Source organism: Glycine max, chromosome 9 (genome assembly GCF_000004515.6).
Source record: "Glycine max cultivar Williams 82 chromosome 9, Glycine_max_v4.0, whole genome shotgun sequence".
NCBI classification, from domain to species: Eukaryota; Viridiplantae; Streptophyta; class Magnoliopsida; order Fabales; family Fabaceae; genus Glycine; species Glycine max.
Genome location: NC_038245.2, coordinates 20,939,148 through 20,950,381, shown reverse-complemented (window position 1 = coordinate 20,950,381; position 11,234 = coordinate 20,939,148). Strand labels below are relative to the sequence as shown.

Genomic DNA, 11,234 nt, shown 5'->3' with positions numbered 1-11,234 from the left:
TTGGTAAACATGTTTTGAGAAAAATCCATGTGCTACTCAATTTTTTGAGAAAACCTTTTCATACTTATCTTGATTAAGCCTTATCTTGATTCTTGAATCTTGAGTCTTGAATCTTGATTTCTTGAATCTTGATTCTTGAAATCTTGATCTCTTGAATCTTGATTCTTGATTCTTGAAATCAACTTTCCTCTTGAATCTTGAAGTGTTTTTGATTCTATCTTGAATATCTTGAACTCATTCTTTGATTGACCTTTGAGCTTTTTGTCATCACCTTTGTCATCATCTTTTGTTATCATCAAAACATCTTTGAATCACTCTTAATTCATCATGAAGCTTTGCTTCTACAATACACACCTAAAGAAGCATGGTTAGAAAAGAAGCCTAGTGTGAGTCATTTCAGAATATTTGGTTCACTATGTTTTAAGCATGTGCTTGAGAAGATCAGAAAGAAACTTTATGACAAGGTTGAACCAATGATACTCGTTGGATATCATTCAACCAGTGCCTACAAGTTGTATGATCCTATCATGAGGAAGGTTGTGATTAGCAGAGATGTCTTGATAGATGAAACCAAGGGCTGGAATTGGGAAATAAATGTTGTTGACAATGGTGAAAGGCGATTGTGAACCTTGAAGACAATAAAAGTGAAGATTATGTACCATCAGGTGGAGAGCAACTCAGAAGGTCACAAAGAGGGAGACAAGTACCACAAACACTCAGAGAGTATGAATTGTATCCTGATACAGCAATCACTGCAGAAGGGGATTTTGTGCACTTTGCTCTACTTGTTGAATCAGAACCAATGAGTCATGATGAAGCCTCACAAAGTTCACATTGGAGAGCAGCTATGGAAGAAAAATTGAGATCAATTGAGAAGAACCTGACTTGGGAGTTAGTCCACTTACCTCAAGGAAAAAGACCGATTGATGTCAAGTGGGTCTATAAGACTAAAGTAAAGCCTAATGGAAATATATCCAAGTATAAGGAAAGATTAGTAGCAAGGGATTTCTGCAGAAACATGGCTTGGACTATGTTAGTCGTCATTTACGACTAATTTTTGTATTGAATAGTTATATGAAATTAGCATCTTTCCCCCAATTTATGGTTCTTTTGTAGGAATTGTACATATTTTCATGTTTAGTTTGATTTTGCTCAGTAGATACTCCCAATTTTGTGAATTAATGTGAATCAACTTCAGTTTCAAGCTAAAAGAAAGAGAAGTTTCTTGCAACTGGTATCTCGCTAAGCAAGGCATATGCGCTTAGCGAGTGACATCCACTAAGCGAGGCACACAGCCAGTTCACCCAACAAGTCGTTTGTCCCTTCTCGTGCTCAGCGCGCCTAGCTCGCTAAGCCAGATTTCACTAACTCGCGCTTAGCGAGCCAAGCTTGCCTAGCGAGGCTTCAGAATCTGAAATGTCAAGGAGCCTTTAAAACACTAAAGTTGGCGTTAAAAAGAAAGAGGAGTCAAAAAATAGAGCAAGAGAAGAATCTAGAACGATAGAGCCTCGGCCTCCAAGAGAGTTTAGGTTAGAGGAGTGATTTTAGGGTTCTAAAGGTTGGAGGAGACATCCTCAACCATTTGTAGCCTTAGTCTTTCCTCAAAATCTATCATTTGTACTGAAAGTTGTTAACTTGTAATGGAAGGCTAAATCTCTTGTTGGGGAGTTCTGCTGAACCTTTGATGTAATATTCTCTTACTATTTATTTAAAGTTGTTTTTATGTGTTCATTACTTCTATCTATGCTTATTTCTGTATGCTTGTGACTTGATCACCCATTTGTATGCATAGTTATGATTTCTAGTACTAGGAAGTGCTTTAAAACCTTAGAACTTGATAGAGCAAGCTAGAAAAGTGTATGTCTGGCGATGGAGTGCAACAATCTAGTCCTTATTATGTTGTAATCGTAATGTAACTCTTTTAGACTAAGTTTGTTGAGGGATTAAGGACGAGGTTTAAATAGAGTTAGGCCCATTCACTCAAAGGATCTTGGTTTGGGTAGTGGATCTTGGTTTGGGTAGTTTTTCAGCATAAGAACACTAAAACAACATTAAATAGAGAAAAACATTTAGCAACATCAAAGTAAGTTTAGTAGAATGACCCAACGCTTGTTACTTGACAGTATTACTTCTCAACTTTTAGATATTTTAATCTGTAGTTAATTAGACTTTTAGACAAAAACCCCATTCAACATTTACTTGCTTTATACAAATGTTTGCTCATTGAACATATATTTTCTGAATGAAACAAATTCCCTGTGATTCGATACTCGATTCTTACCGTTTTATATTACTTGTGCGACTCAGTACACTTGCTGATTAGCATCGCAGAATATTATCAAAGTTTTGTTGCGAACAGACTACAATGAGGTTTTTGCTAACTTTGAAGGAGCGTACATGAGTGTGAGAAGAGAGACAAAGAGAGTGGGGATGAAATAATGCTTCAAAAGGACAGCTAAATCACAGCTCAAAGCCCACCAGATTCTCTATCTCTTCCTTACTTGTTTTCTTTTTTCTTTTTAATTATTTGATATTTAATATTTTGGGAATTTATTTGATTTATCATATTATTTTTTGGCTTTTTTCTATTTTGGCTTCCTTCTGTCTGATTTTCTAGCTTTTCAATTATTACTATTTTATATTTGCTTTTGTTTTTTGTATCTACTTCTGGCTTGACTATAGTATTATTTAAGAGAAAATTGTTATAGGTTTTATAGTAGGATGAGACTTAAGATAGATAGTGATTAGTTTTCTGAGAAAAGTACTAAAATAAACTCACAACTAATTTTTGCTATGTTAAGTTAATATTGCTGGTTGCCAACACCAGGAAATTGAAATTTTAGAATAACTAAATTGAAATTAAAGTATGAATTGCTAGAAAATACACACTCTTCCTATTTAAATTTTTGCTTGAATATTTATGAAATTTACATAGCATAATTGCACCTGAAATAAAGCTACAAGAATATCGGATTTTGTGAACAATTGTGTATTGCCTAGGTGGCTAATTGAATTTTGACCGAGATTTGTTATTTAGAATTGGCATTTAAACATGATCTTAGTCTAAGTATCAATTCATTATATCTATTTTAATGATTTATAAGTGGAGTTTTTGTCTATATCCTTCATGCATGTCAAACTATTTATGGTGGAGGGGTGGAAATAGGAGTTTCATATATTGGGTGCCTATCTTGTTGCTTGGAGTTACTCCACCAGTTAGTTTCACTTTATGGAATAAACTCCTAGTAATGCCAAAGAAATTCTAAAATAGCATGTGATTAAACTAGACTTGGTAATCCTTGGAAATACTTTTTCTCTTGGTGATTATTTGGTGAATTTCGTGTGATTTAGTAATATACCACATATTCTCATTGTTATTTACTTGATAAGATGATGTGACCATCAATTACATCTCTTCACTACTTTGTTATGCCTAAAATTTTTAGTTTTGCAGTGGCATTTCTCTATGTGTTTTCACTTCCCTTTTTCCTGAATAAACCTTAGCGTAATAGGAAGGTTGCTTCTTTATGAACTCTATGCCATGAAGTTAAATATTGGAAACAACCCTTGTACTAATTGGAGTAATTAATTAAAGCAGCATATACTAGTAATTATTATCTTGGTGCAAGAAGTCTTAATTAATCATTGGATCATTCTTTCTTGATTTTTCTTCTTTGGAACTTCCTGCTTTCCAATCTGAGTTATCATCTATTTGGAGTTGCTAACTTTGTTTTTGTAATGTGCATTAATCTAGTTTCATTATTCTCCTAAATATTTTACTGCATGTGAGTATATATCTATGAATTATTACCCGATATAATGAATTTGATGATATTTTGGTGTATTAACTATGACTTGACAATTATGGATAGAAAAGGAGCTTAATAATCAATAAATAAAGTGAGGGCATTCTTGGCCAAATAAAGTGACTTGACAATTATTTTGCTGCTTTTTTTTAGTGGTGATAAACTTTTGTTTAATGAGAGTGCAACAAAAAGCCCTTTTAATTCTATTTACCTTATTTTCTAGCCTAAAGATACCTACTAAATAAAGTTTTAAAAAATTAAAAAAGAGATTGATAATTAAATTATAAATCAATTGAACAAACAAAGATTAAATATTAAATATATCTCACTTTATTAAATGAGTCGAGATGCCTCATCTATTTCACATTCACTAAAGTTTTAAGTTCTTTCTTTTTTGGAAAGAAAAGTTTTAAGTTCTTAGTCTGATTGATTCATATATTTGAAGTCATATTATATTATAGTAAGAAAATATTCCATTCCTTGTAACTACAAAATTAATCAAATTCCTGGTGGTTAAATCATGGACGATGGCCATTGCGTTACTACCATCAGTATTAAGGTTATGCAGTTCTGCCCACATATCAATGAGTGAAGGAGCAAGGATATATCGATCCTTTGGTCTTAAAGGAAGTCTAAAAGATGGGCAAGAAATTGCTGTGAAGAGGCTTCTTGGATGTTGCCTTGAGGGAGAGGAAAAAATGTTGGTTTATGAGTGCATGCTTAATGGTAGCTTGGACTCATTTATTTTTGGCATGGATACAAGGAATGAATTGTATTTTAAATGGTTAAGATTAGTTTCATGATTTTTCTTTTATGCTTAATTTTATAAATTGGTGTCTACTCTCTTTCTAGGGTGAAGTTATTAAAAATTTAGAATGTTGAAATTATGATAACAACTTATTCAAGTAATTGACTGCCTGATATGTATTTGTTGCTTTACTTATTAAAGTATGAATATTTATAAAGTGGATGCATCCAATAATAATTTTTATTTTTGTTGTTTGTTCCCCAATTAATTAAGTGAATTCTGAGGCTGCACTGTTTCAGACCCAGTGAAGACAAAGGGCCAGGGAGTATGCTCTTCTCCTAACTCCTTAGGTTCTTTATTCTACTAAAATAATTATTCCTTTGACTGCACTTTGTTATATAATGATATGATATATTGTGCAGCTTGCCTCAATTGAATTTGTAAACATTAGTGTCCTATGTGATAATTCACAGGAAGCATTATGGTCATATGTTGTTCTGCTTGACTGGTTAATAGAACTGCTTGATAGGAAGCATTATGGTCAAATTGTTTTATAACTGGAAATTCAATGTAGTGGCAGGGTTATATTATTATTATTATTATTATTATTATTATTATTATTATTATTATTATTATCTTCCAAAATATTGTATCATTATTCCTTGATGAATAAACCATGGGATACTTTCAAGAGCTTATTTAAAATAATGATTTTGTGAAATTGCTCCCAACTACTAATGGTTGTGTCATCCGAAATATAGTTTTCTATAGGCTAAAATTCAATACTTTAAGAATCCAAATACAACTTTCTATTGCTTTGATTAAAAACTTGATCCATGCAACCTTTACTTGCATTGTAAATTTAATGCATTTAGGATTATTAAATTGAATCAACATTCTCAAGATTGGAGTCTTGAGACCATTAAACCAATAAATAATTAATTTGTGATGATATATATTGTGCAGGGTAAAGGGCATATGAAATTTTTTATAATTCATATGGGACTATAATGTATATGAATTTTTTTTAAAAAAAAAAAACACATTCTAAGACGATTCTCTGAAAAACCATCTTAAAATGTGTATATTCTAAAACGGTTTTTTGATAAAATCGTCTTAGAATCATCAATATATTTTTATTTTTTAAAAAAAAATGCATTACCATCTTAGAATGTAGAGATGTCAAAATACCATCTTAGAATCTTCAATATATTTTAAATTTTTTAAAAAAATGCATTTTAAAATGGTTTTCTGAAAAATCGTCTTAGAATGTGTACCTTTCTAAGACGGTTTTTAACTAAGAACCATCTTAGAAAGACATCCTTCTAAGATGATTTTTGGCAAAGAACCGTCTTAGAATGATATCTTTTTCTAAGATGGTTCTCTATGGAACCTTCGTAGAAAGTGCAGACTTTCAACGATGTTGACTATGATGACGGTTAATAACCGATGTAGAATGCGCAAATTAACTGATGTAGAAAGTATTTCTGTAGTAGTGTAACCCTACCTGAGGTCGACTAAAATTAACTCTAACCGAGGTCAGCCACTAACGCTAGTGGAGGTCAAGCGCAAACAATCTAGTTGAGGTCGGTCAAAAACAACCTCAATCGAGGTCATTCGAAAGTAATCTTATTCGAGGTCGATCAAATACAGTACTGATTGACGTTGTCCAAAAACAGTCGAAAATAGCTATGGTCGAGGACAACCAAAAACAATTATGGTCAATGTTAGCCGAAAAATAACTTTGATCGAGGTTAACCGAAAATTAACCCTAACCAAGGTCAATTAAAAATTAACCCTACTTGAGGTCAATCAAAATTAGTTTGGCCAAAGTCGGCCGAAATTAATCCTAGTTGAGGTAAGCCAAAAAGAGCTCCACCACCAAAATTAACCTTGGTTGCGGACGACCAAAAACAACCCTAGTTGAGGTCTCGAGGTTGGCCATAAATCGCTACAATCAAGATCGACAAAAAAAAAGCCTTGGCCTAGGTCAACATTAAATAACCCTGGCCTTGGTCAGTAAAAAATAATCCAAGGTCACTGTCAGAAAAAAAAAATAGTCATGGTCAAGATCAGTCGAAAATAATCCTAGCCTAGGTTGGCCAAAAATAGTTCTACTGAAGTCGGCTGAAAACTGCCTTGGTGAAGGTCAATCAAAAATGTCATAGCAGAGGTCAACCAAAAATAACCCTAGTAAAGGGAGGCAGGTCAAAAAAATTCCCATTGAAGTCATCCAAAAATAGTCTTGGTCGAGATCGGTTAAAATTAATCCTAGAAAAGGTTAACCAAAATTAATCCTAACCAATTGATTTAAAAATATATTTTTTGAACAATTAAAAAAAACATTTTTAAATGGGATTGTATGGATTGAGACCCTATAGGACCCCTCGTTAGAGAACTAAGGCATGCTAGGACCATCATGAAGGGTGGAGTGGGCTAGTCCGAGGACCTAGGACTATTTTGACAGCTCTAGATATACAATTAAATGCCATAAAAATGGTACATAATTAAATATATCTTCTAAAAATAAAATGTACATAATTAAATAGAGATATCCTCCTCTTTCTCAATTGTTTTTGGTTTTGTGTAAACTGGGCTTAAGTTGTTGCTTATAGTCATTGATATGATTATTGTTCAAGTGGGTTTAAGATGCCGTTATTACCTATTGTCAATCAACATAAAAAAAATAGCTATTGTGAATTTACTGCTCTTAATGGAGGTGTGAATAATTTTCTCAGCCCTCGTGCAGATGCTACCGTAATATACATAATGTCAACATACAAACTCAATCTTTTAAGTCTTTTCTATGTTGGTCATAATTCAAAATCCAGGTCAGGTGAATATGCTAGCAGATAATATCACCATTTTTTTTACAACGTACTTAAATTCCTTTAATGCTTTTCGAGTATGGTTAATTTTCGGGGTGCAGCAGTTAGGATTCATGTTGATGGTAGCAACATAATTGGAATCATGCCTACAAATGTTTAGTTTGTTGCCACCCTCTTTTTGTTTTTTTTTTTTAAAAAAAAAGAGTATGTTCAATTTTCAATCATAAACTCGTTTGTTTTAAATCTCGATAGAATTTATTTTGAACTATTAAACATTATTAAGATGTTGTTACCAGATCTGTTTTGTAAAATTGACAAGTTATGAAACTTAGATAATTCCGATAGATGTTATATCAATGGTGAAGAGGGAGTACGTCAAAGGGTGATCAAGATGTGAATTAATTGTCAAGAAGTTAAAATTGTTATCGAAATAATCTATTTTGATAAGAATAATGTTTTCGATGAGTATATTAAAAGCACGTGGAGTTTAAGAGTGCTCAGAATCATTTGAATTTTGAAAGTAGCATAATATACATAATGCCACATGTGTTTTAATAAAGTCGTCAAAAATGTTAATTTCTATCTAAATGAATTCTTTCGATGGTGGATACAACTTCTCAAATTTTATTCTAGAATGTTGATCATTTTTTAATGTACTCTTCATTTTCTTTCAAGACGAGTTCATCGAAATTATATAAGTGACATACACTACTACAAAAGCTTGTTTTACAACGCCATTTCTAAGATGGTTCTGAAGGACCGTCTTAGAAAAGAATGTGGTGGCATTTTTGTAATTCAGGGGACAAATATTGATATTTACGTTGCACATTCTAAGGCAGTTACAAATAACCGTCTTACAATATAACATGGTGGCAATGTTGTAATTAGGTCAAATAACACAACGACGAGTAGCGCCTAAGACCGTCTTTGTACCCTAGTAATATTTCGTTGTCCTTCTTGATCCACACATTTCATTGTTCATCACACAATTCCACTCTTCCATCACGCGGATCGCACCACAAAAAATGACACCGAGATTAATCGCGATTCACCGAACTGATTTAGAAAGTGGAACCGCAATGGAGCCAGCTCAAAGAAGATTGGGAGGAGGAATGGTGTCCTTGTCGCCGTCACAGACTCCGCGCTCCAGCGATAAGCCCATGCTAGATTTGGGATCTGCAGATTCAAATTCCAACAGTCACAACAAGTATGATAAGGACAAAGGTGTCAATGTGCAGGTCCTCGTGAGGTGCAGGTGAGTTTGACTCGCTCTAACTCGTTGCTGACTCGGTCATTGAGGTTTGTTTTAATGTTTCGCTGCTCCGAAACTGAAAATGAAAAAAAAATTGGTGTCGTATTTGCAGGCCATTGAGTGAAGATGAAATGAGGCTGCACACGTCGGTTGTGATTTCGTGTAATGAAGATAGAAGAGAGGTTTTAGCTGTTCAGAATATCACCAACAAATAGATCGATAGAACCTTCACATTTGACAAGGTTTTCGGCGTCTTTCTTTTTCACTTAAAAAAAATTTGTTTGGAGTTTTGAATGCTTGAATTGTTGCGGGATGGTAAAATTGAAGAAAACTTTATTCTGATGAATTGAAGACTCAAGTTAGTAGGAGAAAGAAAATTCATTGAATGTGCGATCAGATTTCCAGTTCGAGAATTAAATTTTGAATATAGTTCTTTATTTATTATGACATTATTATGTACTACCCACTCTCTTATCAAATCATAATCATGATATTGATAAGGAAGGCCTCACATGTTTTTTCCTTGTTATTGGAATAAAATTGTTCCGTGTGATTACGCTGATTTTGGTTTGTTTTGGCGTAGGTGTTTGGTCCTAACTCTCAACAGAAAGAACTGTATGATCAGGCAGTGTCTCCAATTGTGTATGAAGTGCTTAAGGGTTATAACTGCACTATTTTTGCGTATGGACAGACCGGGATAGGGAAGACATACACAATGGAAGGAGGTGCAAGAAAGAAGGTTATTCATGATACCTAACTAAAGTCTTCATGATATTTTCTCATTGCTTTGTATTGAAAATTTGAAATCTATTTCTTACTTTGCTACTTGATTCTGCAGAATGGTGAATTTTCGAGTGATGCTGGTGTCATCCCAAGAGCTGTGAAACAGATTTTTGATATATTGGACTCAGAATGCTGAGTATAACATGAAAGCTAGTAACATTTCTAGAGCTTTACAATGAGGAAATAACAGATCTTTTGGCCCCTAAGGAGACTTCGAAATTTATAGATGATAAGTCTAGGAAACCTATTGCTCTAATGTAGGACGGGAAGGGGGTGTTTTTGTCAGGGGCTTGGAAGAAGAGATTGTTTGCACTGCAAATGAAATTTACAAGATATTAGAAAAAGGTTCTGCAAAGAGGCATACAGCTGAGACTCTTCTTAACAAACAAAACAGCCATTCTCACTCCATATTTTCTATCACAATTCATATTAAGGAATGCACTCCAGAGGGTGAGGAAATAATTAAATGTGGGAAGCTAAATCTTGTGGACCTCGCAGGGTCTGAGAATATTTCACGTTCTGGTGCAAGAGAGGTACAAATGATTAGATTTAAGTTGGCTGATGCATTTAAATGGTAAAATTTGGAATAATGTGAAAACCTGCTTGTTATGAAAATATTTCAGTCATGGCCGATAAGTTATTATAGTCAGGCTGTAAGAATATTGATAATGTCATAAATTTGTGTTAATCCCTTCACATTTCACTGCTGGCTTCCGTGGCATTTGTCTGGAAAAAAACATAGCTTTATAGCTTCACTTAGAAGAAGAAAATACTTGCAGGGTAGAGCAAGGGAGGCTTATGCACACCGTGGATTATGTCTTGATAATTATATTCACTGTCTGGAAGAAACTCTTAGTACCTTGGATTATGCACACCGTGCCAAAAATATCAAGAACAAACCAGAGGTGACTTTTTTAGTTGCCCTTTTCATTTTGATCAACCTTTTGCTCCTTTTATCAGGCAGCAGAGCATATCTAACAATTTAAAGTTGGTTATTTTTTCAGATTAATCAGAAAATGATGAAATCTGCAATGATTAAGGATTTGTATTCTGAAATTGACAGACTAAAGCAAGGTTGGCGACTGTTCCATATTAATGTAGTTTATTTTCTCATTGGTTATTTTTTCATTAATCCACACACATTGTTAAAAGTTAGAAATTTATAATTTTACCTTTACAATGAGAAATTAATTAATTTTCATTAATCCACACACATTGTTAAACATCTAGTGGTTTGCTACTCTTCCTATTGTATGTTCTGCTTATCTTTTTCTTTTTTTCTTTTTTTCCTTCTAAAAACGTCATGCCTCACTTAGTGGTTCACTTTTCCAGCTCTGGTCTTGGGTGTGCAGACCATTTACTTTTTGTCTCGTCCAGTCGCTTTCCAAGTTGTGGTGAAGCTACAGATCAGAGCCTAGATCAAAAATGTTTGACCGGATGCATTAAGTGTAGTTTATTTATAATGTTGTTGGAAGAAATGGGGACTAAGGCAATAAATAAAAGACATAGGTACACAAGAAGATAGACCCTTAACATTTACAACTTTCTTTTATAAGTTGACTCGTCATTTTATTCCATTGTGACCATTTTTTTTTTTTTTTGCTCAAGACAATGGTATCCCTTTATTTAGTGGTATGTGAGTCTAAATATAATAAACCTTTCTGAATGAAAAGTAGGGTGCACTTTAGTTCCTAGCCTATCTATTAAATTTAGTCCTCATGTTTTCTTCCTTTTCTAGTTGCATTTACTTTTGTTTGATCCACCTAAGATTGGATTTTTAACTTGACTTTTGTTTTGTCTTTTTACGCTTTTTCCTC

General features: G+C 33.5%; 1 pseudogene; it reads left to right on the top strand.

Annotated features, from left to right (window-relative positions):
- The first annotated feature begins 8,461 nt into the window (after nt 1-8,461).
- LOC102660945 (kinesin-like protein KIN-5D) lies at nt 8,462-11,025 on the top strand (annotated as a pseudogene).
- Nucleotides 11,026-11,234: the final 209 nt, after the last annotated feature.